At 46.8% G+C, this 13,649-nt stretch overlaps 1 protein-coding gene across 3 annotated transcripts in view; it reads left to right on the top strand.

The window, feature by feature from the left end:
* The window catches only part of MED15 (mediator complex subunit 15), a 212,635-nt gene that overhangs the window by 43,123 nt on the left and 155,863 nt on the right, over positions 1–13,649 (top strand). The gene's annotated exons all lie outside the window — the stretch shown is intronic.

Genomic DNA, 13,649 nt, shown 5'->3' on the forward strand with positions numbered 1-13,649 from the left:
CGTTTTATTAATGCTTTTCTTTTTAAAATTTCTTGTTTGTAACGTCCCAGCTTCTTCTTCAAAAGATATTGCTACTTTTAAAGTTTATTAATAAAGCATAACTTAGCTTCCTTATTGTCTGCTCCAGACCATTCCCAACTTTGTCCCTATTTCTAGGGCCTTATATGCCAGCGATGAAAAACCAACCCTACTTTTTTAAGGGGTTTGAAACATGCTCTTTCTATTGAAAATGATTAAAAAGAGTTTCCAGAAGGTCTTTTTTTGTAAAAGTGGGCTAAAAATACCCTATTTATGGCGTTTTTTTTGCAAAAATCATCAACTTTACACTCAATTTGTGAACTAATGGTAAATATTAGGAGAATGAAATTTTATATTCGAAAACCTTGTGTTAAGTTGTTGTGTGCAAAGTTTCACGTTTATCACACCTTTAATTCCAGAGATATAAAAAGCCAAACTTTACAATTTTTTCAAGCCGCAAATTTTTTTGGACCAAGTTTGCTCCAAATTTTCTTCATGGAAATACGCTCATGAAGATTTTTTTATTATTTTGTTTATTAGAGCCCAAAAAGTTGTACAAGATGGCCAAGTTTTGTTTCTCTTAACAAAATGTTGCCGAAATCTCGGAGTCATACCATAGAAGGCTGCGGTATGGGGTTAAACAGATTATTATATCTCAGCAAGTATTGCATCGGCGAATGTAAAACTTTACCAATGTTCATTGGGGACATGTATGAATGTTCACAGAAAATTTCATCGAATTCCGTGATGGTCAAGCAGGGCACTTCTCTGAAATCAGACCACTTGACATGGAATGACCCATATGTGAAGAGAGGTAGTTCTTGAAACCTATCATGCACAAATAAAATAGGCTGTAACCTTTTTATAACTCGTTCCACCGCCATACTCCCCTCCGTGTATGGTAATACACATGTCAACCTCCGGGAATATTGCTGTTTTTCAGAAATGGTCAACCACTCACGCTGGGCATTAAACGGCCACTTTGCTGCCTTATGAACAATTTTGGAAGGTTACCCACGTTGCCTAAATCGCTCAACTATCCCTTGTGCCTGCTCCGATTAAGTATACCAAGAAGAACATAATCTCCGAATCCAAAGAAACTGTCCTGTCGGTATGCGCTACCTCAATTATATAGAAATCTCTCACAGGCATAAACATTGAGGATATCACAAAAACCTGACTGGCCAGGTGTTTTGCCTGAGGACTGGGTTGAGATCCCATGCTCAAGGCTCATTCTTTCCCTTTTTCCTGCTGGCTGCCTGGAAGGGAATGGCTGAAGCAAAACAACCCCAGGCCACTCCCTCAGATATTAAGCCATGGAATGTAGCAAGGAATGTGAACGGTCGGTCCGATAGGGGCAGTCAAATTGAGGCAGTCTGGATTCACTGAACGGTAAGGGTTAGGTGCCGAATGCAGCATTGAAGAGGTGGGCTTTAAGCAAAGACTTGAAGACGGGCAGGGAGGGGGCTTGGCGTAAGGGCTCAGGAAGGTTGTTCCAAGCATAGGGTGAGGCGAGGCAGAATGAGCGGAGCCTGGAGTTGGCGGTGGTGGAGAAGGGTACTGAGAGGAGGGATTTATCCTGTGAACGGAGGTTACGGGCGGGAACGTAAGGGGAGATGAGGGTAGAAAGATAGTGAGGGGCAGCAGACTGAGTGCATTTGTAGGTAAGAAGGAGAAGCTTGAATTGAATGCGGTATCTGATCGGAAGCCAGTGAAGTGACCTGAGGAGAGGGGTGATATGAGTATATCGGTTCTGGCGGAATATGAGACGTGCAGCAGAGTTCTGAACAGATTGAAGGGGGGATAGATGGCTAAGTGGGAGGCCGGTGAGGAGTAAGTTGCAGTAGTCCAGGCGAGAGGTAATGAGAGCGTGGACGAGAGTTCGGGTGGTGTGTTCAGAGACGAGAGGGCGAATTTTGCTGATGTTAAAGAGGAAGAAGCGACAGTAGGGTGATTCAGTAGTGTCAGTAGACTGGGACATGGAGGGGCATGCCAGTTACCTGAACCATTTCCTAGACTGACTGTCATGAGTGCTGTGTAATCTAGAGTTGGTTTAGAAGGAAATATCATTCATGATATGGACATAAATAAGAGAGTAGAGTAGACTTCAAGTGGCTTGTTTTTCAAGGGGAGCATACTTTAAAAAGTAAAATACATACCCATTTTGAATTATTTTAGTCATTTACGTGCAGGTATGGCCACACAAGCACGTAAAGTAGGGACTAGTAGAAAAGTCTGCAATTTGAAATGAAGGCATGTGCATTGCTGTTAAGCGGGCACATAAGTATTGCCATACTGGGACAGACCAAAGGTCCATCAAGCCTAGCGTCCTGTTTCCAACAGTGGCCAATCCAAGTCACAAATTCCTGGCAAGATCCCAAAAAAGTACAAAATATTTTATGCTGCTTATCCCAGAAAGCTAAGAAGCTGCGTTCAGACACAATACAGCTAAATGGTGTGAGTTTCCCCCAGAAGAAGCATAGCGAAACAGGCACTGTTGGGGCTTCTACACATGCCAGTCTGAATTGTGGAGCACACATGCTCTTTAAGTGTCTTTTGAACATTTATATTTTTATGTATTTGTATATGATGGTGTGAGAACACAAGTTATTATTGCAATTACAACACCAGGGTGGAGGTGGTTTTTAGTCGATGATTAAACCAATGCACTTTTATAGAGTCACCAGGGGAGTGATATGAATATCCGTGCTAAGTGATATGAGACTCCACCTGGTTGTCAATTGCAAGTATTCTTAGGGACTTTCTCCTCAGTGTACATTTTTTAGTAGTCTATCCCAGAAATAAGCAGTGGATTTTCCCCAAGTCTGTTTAATAATGGTCTATGGACTTTTCCTTTAGGAAGCCAGCCAAACATTTTTTAAAACCCCGCTAAGCTAATTGCTTTTACCACATTCTCTGGCAAGAAATTCAAGTTTAATTACACGTTGAGTGAAAATTTTTTTCTGATTTGTTTTAAATGTACTACTTTGTAGCTTCATTGCATGCCCCCTAGTCCTAGTATTTTTGGAAAAACTAAACAGACGCTTCACGTCTACCTGTTCCACTCCATTCATTATTTTATAAATACCGTATCTCTCCTCAGCCGTCTTTTCTCCAAGCTGAAGAACCCTAGCTGCTTTAGCCTTTCCTCATAGGGAAGTCGTCCCATCCCTTTTATCATTTTCATTGCCCTTCTCTGTACCTTTTCTAATTCCACTATATCTTTTTTGAGATGCGGTGACTAGAATTGAACACAATATTCGAGGTGCGGTCGCACCATGGAGCAAAACAAAGACATTATAACGTCCTCGTTTTGTTTATTGTTTGCATTTGTATCCCACATTTTTCCACCTCTTTGCGGGCTCAGTGTGGCTTACAATAAGATAAGAATAATGAAAATACATTCGTTACAACTTGGTTATATTGTACAAGTTATGCGAGATAATCGAATTATCATTAGGAATATCACAATGGGACATCAACATTGAGACATTGGGAGGAGACAATGGGAAGCTTAAGGGCAGTGTTAAGACACAAAGGCATATGGTGTACATATTTCTGTGAGTAAATGTATGAGTAATGTGGAATTATGGGGGATGGGAGATCATAAGTGGATGTATGATGCATTGATGAACAGTGAGTGTGGACTCTATGTGTTTTGGTTCTTTCCGTAAATTGTTTCAAATAGATGGGTCTTCAGTAATCTGCGGAAGGATGCTTGTTCGTGGATCGCTCTTAAGTTGCGTGGCAGTGTGTTCCAAAGCTGCGTGCTCGTGTGAGAAAAGGTTGACGCGTGTAGCGTCTTGTATTTCACGCCCTAATAATAATACCTACCATTCTATTTGATTTCTTAGCCACCGCAGCACAATGACAGAAGGTTTCAGTGCATCATCAACAACTACACCTAGATCCCTTTCTTGGTCGGTGATTCCAAACGTAGAACCTTGCATTACGTAGCTATAATTCGGGTCCCTCTTTCCCACATGAATCACTTTGCACTTGCTCACATTAAACGTCATCTGCCATTTAGACGCCCAGTCTCGTAAGGTCCTCTTGTAATTTTTCACAATCATCTTGCGATTTAACAACTTAGAATATGTTTGTGTTATCAGTAAATTTAATTACCTCACTAATTACTCCCATCTCTAGGTTAGTTATAAATATGTTAAAAAGCAACGGTTACAGCACAGACCCCTGGGGAACCCCACTATCTACCCTTCTCCATTGAGAATACTGACCATTTAACCCTACTCTGTTTTCTATCATTTAACCAGTTTTTAATCCACAATAAGACACTACATCCTATCCCATAATTCTCCAATTTCCTCTGAAGTCTTTCATGAGGTACTTTATCAAACGCCTTTTGAAAAACCAGATACCACAATGGAGTGGAGGAGTGGCCTAGTGGTTAGAGTGGTGGACTTTGGTCCTGGGGAACTGGGTTCGATTCCCACTGCAGGCACAGGCAGCTCCTTGTGACTCTGGGCAAGTCACTTAACCCTCCATTGCCCCAGGTACAAATAAGTACCTAAGCCGCATTGAGCCTGCCATGAGTGGGAAAGCGCGGGGTACAAATATAAAAAAAAAAAAAAAATTATATCAACTGGCTCACCTTTGTTCACATGTTTGTTCACCCCTTCAAAGAAATGTAATAAATTGGTGAGTCAAAATGTCCCCTCACTAAAGCCATGTTGGCATTGAGGCATATTTTCAAAGCACTTAGCCTTCCAAAGTTCCATAGAAACCTATGGAACTTTGGAAGGCTAAGTGCTTTGAAAATATGCCTCTTTGTCTCATTAATCCATTCTTTTGAATATGCTCGGTAATTTTGTTATTTATAATAGTCTCTACCATTTTGCCCAGCACTGACGTCAGGATCACCGGTCTATAATTTCCCGGATCTCCTCTGGAATCTTTTGTAAAAATTGGCGTTACATTGGCTACCCTCCAATCTTCCGGTACCACGCTCGATTTTAAAGATAAATTGCATATTGCTAACAGTAGTTCCGCAAGTTCATTTTTCAATTCTATCAGTACTCTGGGATGAATACCATCCAGTCCAGGAGATTTGCCACTCTTCAATTTGTCAAATTGCCCCATTACATCCTCCAGGTTTATAGTAACATAGTAGATGACGGTGGAGAAAGACCTGCATGGTCCATCCAGTCTGCCCAACAAGATAAACTCATATGTGCTACTTTTTGTGTATACCTGACCTTGATTTGTATCTGCCATTTTCAAGGCACAGACTGTAGAAGTCTGCCCCGCCTCCCCCCACCGGCTCTGCCACCCAGTCTCCACTAAGCTTCTGAGGATCCATTCCTTCTGAACAGGATTCCTTTATGTTTATCCCACTCATTTTTGAATTCCGTTATCGTTTTCATCTCCACGACCTCCCACGGGAGGGCATTCCAACAGTATCCACCACTCTCTCTGTGAAAAAATACTTCCTGACATTTTTCTTGAGTCTGCCACCCTTCAATCTCATTTCATGTCCTATAGTTCTACCACCTTCCCATTTATGGAAAAGGTTCGTTTGCGGATTAATACCTTTCAAATATTTGAACGTCTGTCATATCACCCCTGTTTCTTCTTTCCTCCAGGGTATACATGTTCAGGTCAGCAAGTCTCTCCTCATATGTCTTGTAACGCAAATCCCATACCATTCTCGTAGTTTTTCTTTGCACTGCTTCAATTCTTTTTACATTCTTAGCAAGATACGGCCTCCAAAACTGAACACAATACTCCAGGTGGGGCCTCACCAACGACTTATACAGGGGCATCAACACCTCCTTTCTTCTGCTGGTCACACCTCTCTCTATACAGCCTAGCAACCTTCTAGCTACATCCACCGCCTTATCACACTGTTTCGTCGCCTTCAGATCCTCAGATACTATCACCCCAAGATCCCTCTCCCCATCCATATATATCAGACTCTCCCTGCCTAACACATACGTCTCTCATGGATTTCTACTCCCTAAGTGCATCACTTTGCATTTCTTCGCATTGAATTTTAATTGCCAAACCTTAGACCATTCTTCTAGCTTCTGCAGATCCTTTTTCATGTTTTCCACTCCCTCCTGGGTGTCCACTCTGTTACAAATCTTAGTATCGTCCGCAAAAAGGCAAACTTTACCTTCTAACCCTTCGGCAATGTCACTCACAAATATATTGAACAGAATCGGCCCCAGCACTGATCCCTGAGGCACTCCACTACTCACCTTTCCCTCCGAGCGAATGCCATTAACCACCACCCTCTGGTGTCTGTCCGTCAACCAGTTCCTAATCCAGTTCACCACGTCGGGTCCTATCTTCAGCCTATCCAGTTTATTTAAGCGCGTCCTGTGGGGAGCCGTGTCAAAAGCTTTGCTGAAATGTAAGTAGATTACGTCTATAGCACGTCCTTGATTCAATTCTCCAGTCACCCAGTCAAAGAATTCAATGAGATTTGTTGGACACGATTTCCATTTGGTAAAAATGTTGTTTCGGATCTTGCAACTTATTGGCTTCCAGGAAATTCACTATCCTTTTCTTTAGCATCGCTTCCATTACTTTTCCAATAACCGAATTGAGTCTTACTGGCCTGTAGTTTCCAGCTTCTTCCCTATCACCACTTTTGTGAAGAGGGACCACCTCCGCTGTTCTCCAATCCCACGGAACCTCTCCTGTCTCCAAGGATTTATTAAACAAATCTTTAAGAAGACCCGTCAGAACCTCTCTGAGCTCCCTCAATATCCTGGGGTGGATCCCGTCCGGTCCCATATCTTTGTCCACCTTTAGGTTTCCTAGTTGTTCATACACACTCTCTTCCGTGAACGGTGCTATATCCACTCCATTCTCATATGTACTTTTGCCAGTCAATCGTGGTCCTTCTCCAGGATTTTCTTCTGTGAAAACAGAACAAAAGTATTTAGCAAATTTGCTTTTTCTCTCATCATTTATCTACATAGTGGTTCACAGCATCTTTCAGTCTTACAATTCCCTTTTTATTCATTTTCCTTTCACTAATATACCTGAAGAAATTTTTGTCACCCCTCCTTACCTTTCTAGCCATTTGTTCTTCCGCTTGCACTTTCGCCAGATGTATCTCTCTCTTGGCTTCTTTCAGTTTCATCCGGTATTCCTCTCCGTGTTCCTCTTCTTGAGTTTTTCTGTATTTCTGGAACGCTAACTCTTTAGCCTTTATTTTCTCAGCCACTTGCTTGGAGAACCATATCAGTTTCCTTTTTCTCTTGCTTTTATTTACTCTTTTTACATAAAGGTTTGTGGCCCTATTTATAGTTTTTTTTCAGCCTGAACCACTGCCCTTCTGCTTCTCATATGTCCTCCCAGCCCATCAGCTCCTTTCTCAGGTATTCCTGCATTTTACTAAAGTCAGCATGCTTGAAATCCAGGACTTTAGGTTTTGAGTGGCCGCCCTCCATGTCAGCTGTCATATCAAACCAACCCGTTTGATGGTCACTGCTGCCCAGGTGGGCACCCACTCAGACATTTGACACACTATCCCCATTTGTGAGCACCAGATCCAGCGTCGCTCCCTCCCTTGTGGGTTCCGTCACCATTTGTCTGAGCAGAGCACTTTGAAAAGCATCCACGATCACTCTACTTCTTTCTGATTGCGCAGATGGAACCTTCCAATCTACATCCAGCAGATTGAAATCTCCCAGCAACAGCACCTCTCTCTTCTTTCCCAACTTTTGAATATCTGTGATTAGATCTTTCTCCGAGGACAAGCAGGCTGCTTGTTCTCACTGATGGGTGATGTCCACGGCAGCCATGAGGTCTGGAAATCTTCCTAGCAATAAACGTTTGCTAGAGCCTTCGGTCGCGCGTGGGTGGTCATCTTCCCGCCGATCGCGCGGGGACATCAGTTTCTTTTTGTCCGCGATTGAGAGAGACTTTATTTTTGGCCTTCTCAACGCGTCCTGAGAAGCCTTCGGTTTTTTTCGTCACGATTTTTGCGTTTTTTCTTCTCTTTTTCTTCTTCTTTGGCTCCGTTGAGCTGTTATTTAAAAAAAAAAAAAAAAAGTAAGTTTCCTTAGACTTTTAGTTTGGGCCGACTAAGTTTTGTTTCGCCGCCGTCTTAGGCCGCCCGTTCGGGTTTTCCCCTTTTTTGTGCCTTTATTTTTGGCACCATCGACGACTTTGACTTCGCCGCCGCTATTTTTCCGTCCATGACATCGAGGATTCCCAGCGGCTTCAAGAAGTGCGGTCGCTGCAACCGGGCAATCTCGGGTTCTGATCCACACGCGTGGTGTAATCAGTGCCTTGGGCCCGAACATCGCCCAGCTGCCTGTAAATTGTGTCTCAGTCTCAAGAAGTGGACACAAGCGGTGAGACAAGCTCAACTGGACCGTCTGTTTGGAGCTTTCCCCGATACTTCGGCGTCGATGTTGACGGAGGTACTGAGTTCGGCGATGTCGATGTCGGCACCGGAGCAAGCATCGACCTTGGGGGTGCAGGTAATGGCTGTCCGCAGACCACTGTACGCTGGGAGTAGTGAGCCGTTGAGAGGGTCTCCACCTGTCTCGAAGGCTCCTGCTTCGCAGGCCCATCGGGACCGACCATCTTCGGACCCGACCCCAAGGAGGCGTTTGGATTCGATGTCCTTCTCGTCGGTACTGAGGGGTACCGATGCCGTGCCTCGGGCGAAGGCCAAGAAGCATCGGCACCGGTCTCCTTCTCGACACGGTACTGGAAGCTCTGGGGCGTCGAGGGAATCGGCACAGAAGAAGCGTCGACGCCGGAAGGACCGGTACCGCCTCCTCATCCTTTGCAGGGTCTGTCTCTGACTCCTACACCGGCTTCCCTGCCTTTTCCGGTAGAGACTCTGGACGAGCGCCTCCGAGCCGTTCTTCCGGGTCTCCTGGAAGGGCTGATGCGCCACTCTGTACTGGTACCGACGGTGCTTGCGCCCTCGGTACTGTTGGCAGGAGCGCTGGCTGGCTCATTGCCTGTGGTGAGGTCCCCGACACCGGTACCGCTTGCGGCATCAGCTGCCACCCAGGTCGACTCCCCGTCGTTGGAGGGAGCTTCATCGCCACCGCCGAGGGAGTCAACTTCTCGATGACACCATCGAGGACATCATTCCTCGGAGTCGAGATGGGCCCAGTTTCGGACTGCTGTTCGGGTGCTTTTGTCCGACACCGAGGAGGAGGCCTCGTGGAGGGAGGAATAGGATCCCAGGTATTTCTCATCCGAGGAGTCTTCTGGTCTTCCTTCTGACCCCGCTCCCGCTCCCTCTCCTGAAAGAAAGCTTTCTCCACCGGAGAGTCTTTCTTTCTCCTCTTTTGTCTGGGAAATGACTGTGGGCATTCCCTTCCCGGTGGTTACTGAGGATGAGCCCAGGACTGAGATGCTCGAGGTCCTCGACTATCCTTTATTACCTAAGGAGTCGTCCACGGCTCCTTTGCATAAGGTTCTTAAGGAGACTTTGCTTAGGAACTGGACAAAAACCCTTAACTAATCCCACCATCCCTAAGAAAATTGAGTCCCAGTATAGGGTCCATGGAGAACCTGAGTTGATGAGGACCCAGTTACCTCACGACTCTATGGTTGTGGACTCTGCCCTGAAGAGAGCTGGCAGTTCTAGAGATTTTGCCTCGGCGCCCCCGGGGCGGGAATCTATACCCCTCCGAAGGGACACTGTGTTTCAATGACTCGGAGGGCTATGCTGAAGGGTTACCCATATCAGACAGGCCTCTGAGGAGAAACCAGACAAAGAGTGTCCCAAATTAGGGAAAATGGAAAGATGGTGACCTGAAGCTCCTACGCTCAACGGCCCAGCTGTCCTTTGAAGTTCTGTCTTTGTTTACTTGAAATTTCCTCTCTGCATTTGCAGTTACCTTAACTGAGAGGAAGGGGACAATGGGGGGTCAGCCGCCGATGACCAGCGTTTTGTCCCCTGTGCAGCAAGTGTGGGACCGCTGCGCGACAAGCTGCCCACAGATACCTGGGTTGATGAGTCCTTTGATTAGCGCCGGTGAAGGAGCGTCGATGCTCTTGGACCTGGAAACAACTTCATCGCTCCCGAGTCATTTAACCACCATGTCAAGGAGTGGAGGAGTGAGTTAAGAGTGTATGCTGAAACTGAAGTCGTTTACAGCTGAACCCGTGTCGGCGGTGCCACTCCTAAACCCGTAAGAGCTATCAGCTTGGAGTTTTTGGCTCCCGTGGAGGTTACATTGAATATCATCTGGAAGGCGCCCTCCTCCCCTTTGGAGTTGTTCCTTCTTTTCATCTTTGCTTTTTGATCTATCTGATGTCCCCGCATGCGCGGTGTGCGTGGTGTGCGTGACCGAAGGCTCTAGCAAACTTTTGTTGCTAGAAGATTTCCGGACCTCAGGGCTGCTGTGGACGTCACCCATCAGTGAGAACAATCAGCCTGCTGTCCTCGGAGAATACCTGCTACAGGTATGTATCTTCGCTTTATCTAGTTCCTCCAGTTGTGTCAGGGGTCTGTAGACAATACCCACGTGGACAGAGGTTCTATCATCTCTTTTTAAGGTGATCCATATCGCTTCTTCCTTTCCCCAGTTCCCTGTCATTTCAGTCACTGCGATATCATTTCTCACATGCAGAGCTACTCCTCCACCTTTATGACCACCTCTATCCTTCCTAAATAGATTATAACGTGGTATGTTTGCATCCCATTCATGGGAACCATTCAGCCACGTCTCCGTGATTGCAACAATGTCTAAGTCTGCCTCCAACATCAGGGTTTGAAGGTCATGAACTTTATTGCTTAGATTGCGAGCATTTGTGGTCATAGCTTTCCATCTACATTTCCTAGTATGTGTTTCAATTTTAGTGATTTGGGGGTGTCTTTTTTCTTTGGGTACCTTCATATCTTTTTGTTCCACCTTCATTGCTTTTTCTTTTTCTTCTGCCTCAGTTCTATTTTCAGGAACATCACAGTGCTGTAATGGAGCAAAAGAATTCTGTAGGGGCAACACTTGTGAGGGCGGATGCTTCTGTGTCACATAACGAAGCCTGCCTGAGCCTACCGTGAACCAGTGATGTGCTGGTAAATTTTTAACAACAGGCTCTCTCCCCGGTCCACCTCGGCGCCCCCCCCCCCCCCCCAAAAAAAAAAAAAAAAAAAATTGCAGAGCTGGCTATACCCGGTGGGGGGGGGGGGGGGGGGGGCGACGGCCAACACATTACTCTCTCCAGGAAAAAAAAATTAAATGATCCCAGGTTCCAATCTAATTCATGTTTAATATGGGATAAAATGCCATAAGTAAATAAACATAAACTTTTAACGTTCAGCACCTGATTCTCAAAGTGGACATATTCCAAACACTGTAATGAAAATAAAATTATTTTTTTTCTACCTTTGTTGTCTGGTGACTTTGTTTCTCTGATCATGCAGGTCCAGTATCTGATTCTGCTGCTCTCTATCTGTTCCCTTGACTCCGTTTCCAGGGCTTCCTTTCCATTTATTTCTTTTCTTTCCTCCTTTCTTCTTCATTTCTGGTCCTCCGCATACTTGACTGTACAGTGGATCCAGCTTCTGCCTTTTTTCTCCAACCATGTGCAGTTTCTCTCCTCACTTCCTTTTCCCTCATCTATTCTCCTTCCTCTATCTTCCCTCCCCTCCAATGTCCAGCATTTCTTCTCTCTCCCTTCCCTCCCCTCCATCCATGTCCAGAATTTCTCTTGCTCTCCCCTCCATCCATGTCCTGAAACTCTCCTCTCTCCCCTGCCCCTCTCTATCCATCCATACCCAGCAATTCTCTTCTCTCCCCTGCCCCCTCTGCCCATCCATGCCCAGCAATTCTCTCCCCTGCCTCCCTCTGCCCATCCATGCCCAGCAGTTCTCTTCCCTGCCGCCCTCTGCCCATCCATGCCCAGCAATTTTCTCCCCTACCCATCCATGCCCAGCAATTCTCTCCCCTGCACATCCATGCCCAGCAGTTCTCTCCCCTGTTTCCCTCTGCCCATCCATGCCCAGCAGTTCTCCTCCCTCCCCTGCCCTCCCACTCCCATCCAGGTCTAGCGATGTCCTTCGCCCCCCACCCTCCCCAGCAATTCTCCTCCCTCCCCTCCCGCTCCCATCCATGTGTAGCGATGTCCTTCGCCCCCCCCCCCCATCCTCCCCTGCCGCTCCCATCCGTCCGTTTCAATTACCTGCCTCGAAGCGCCATATTATCTAAGGCCTGTCTGCTGCCCGTCTCCAGCTTCCTTCCTTGCTTGCTTCTCAGGAGTTTGGTTCGCGCCCTTAGTCCCGCCGCGGGAAAAGGAAATGTCGTCAGAATGACGTCAGAAGGCGGGACTAAGGGCGCGAACCGAACTCCTGAGAAGCAAGCAGGGAAGGCAGCAGGAGATGGGCAGCAGGCAGGCCTTAGATAATGCGGCGCTTCGAGGCAGGTAATTGAAACGGATGGATGGGAGCGGCAGGGGAGGATGGGGGGCGAAGGACATCGCTACATATGGAAGGGAGCGGGAGGGGAGGTAAGCATGGCGCCCTCCTGCCATGCTTACATCGTGCAATGGAGCCGGCTCGACCCGTACAACAACCGGCTCGCAAGAGCTGTCAAAATTTAACAAGCGGCTCTTGCGAGCCGGTGCAAGCCGGCTCCAGCACACCACTGCCGTGAACCATCTATTCTTAGGTGGTTTTATTCTTTGAGGCAGTGGTGAGAATTTGGTATGATTCTGTGCAGTATGATTTTGTGCAGTCCTAGAAGTTGCTTTAAGTGCATTCAATTCCTGCTTTACTTTACTGAGCTCCTGTTTTAAACTAGCGAGCTGAAGATAGGACAAGCTTTAAGAGGCAGATGCACTAAAGCTAAATGAGCCTTTAATGACTCTCCAACGAGGAAAATTTGATCCGTTGCATGCATCAAAGGGCTTTTACCGAGGAAGCCAGCAGCTAACGAAAACGGAATGGAGATGAGCAATTAGTGTGAAAACCCCATTGAAACGACATGCACTAACCTTTTCCGATTGCCTTTACGCAGGAAAAAGGCAGGAAAACTAACGAGAGGTCTGGACCACTCGTTAGGTCAGCTCTGTGGCAGGAAAAATCATTAAGAGAAAAAATAAACAAACTTTGAGCCAATCCCAGCGCATTAGCAGAGCTAAAAGCGCTGTGATTGGTCCAAAGGACGTCAGAAAAACAAAAATAAATAAAAATAAAAAAAGGGTCGGGAGGGGGCAAGGGCGCTCATCAGGAGCGTCCTGTACGGACGGCCTTGCCCCCCCCCCCCGCGCTCGCCACTTTCCGCCGCTCCCCCCACCCCGAAAAAGCAAAATGCTAGCTGCCCCGGTCCCCCTCCCTTCCTCACTACTCTGTCACCTCAGCTCCGCCTCCCGACATCCTCCGTCCTGTGCCCCGCCCCCTTTTGGGGTCGTCGCCGCCATTCCCCTCTTCCATCGGGCCCCCCTCCCTCTTACCGGGCCCGTGCAGCGCCTCTCTCCTCTGTCCGAAGGCGCTGCACGGGCAAGAAGACAGCTGATGCCTGCCTTCGCCCAGCTTCGATGGCGCGTCTTTCTCCTGCTTTCTCCTGCTGGGCCCGCCCCTGTCTGACGTCAGTAACCTACGTAGGTTACTGACGTCAGACAGGGGCGGGCCCAGCAGGAGAAAGACGCGCCATCGAAGCTGGGCGAAGGCAGCCATCAGCTTT

This window comes from Microcaecilia unicolor, chromosome 11 (assembly GCF_901765095.1).
Source record: "Microcaecilia unicolor chromosome 11, aMicUni1.1, whole genome shotgun sequence".
In the NCBI taxonomy this organism is placed as follows: Eukaryota; Metazoa; Chordata; class Amphibia; order Gymnophiona; family Siphonopidae; genus Microcaecilia; species Microcaecilia unicolor.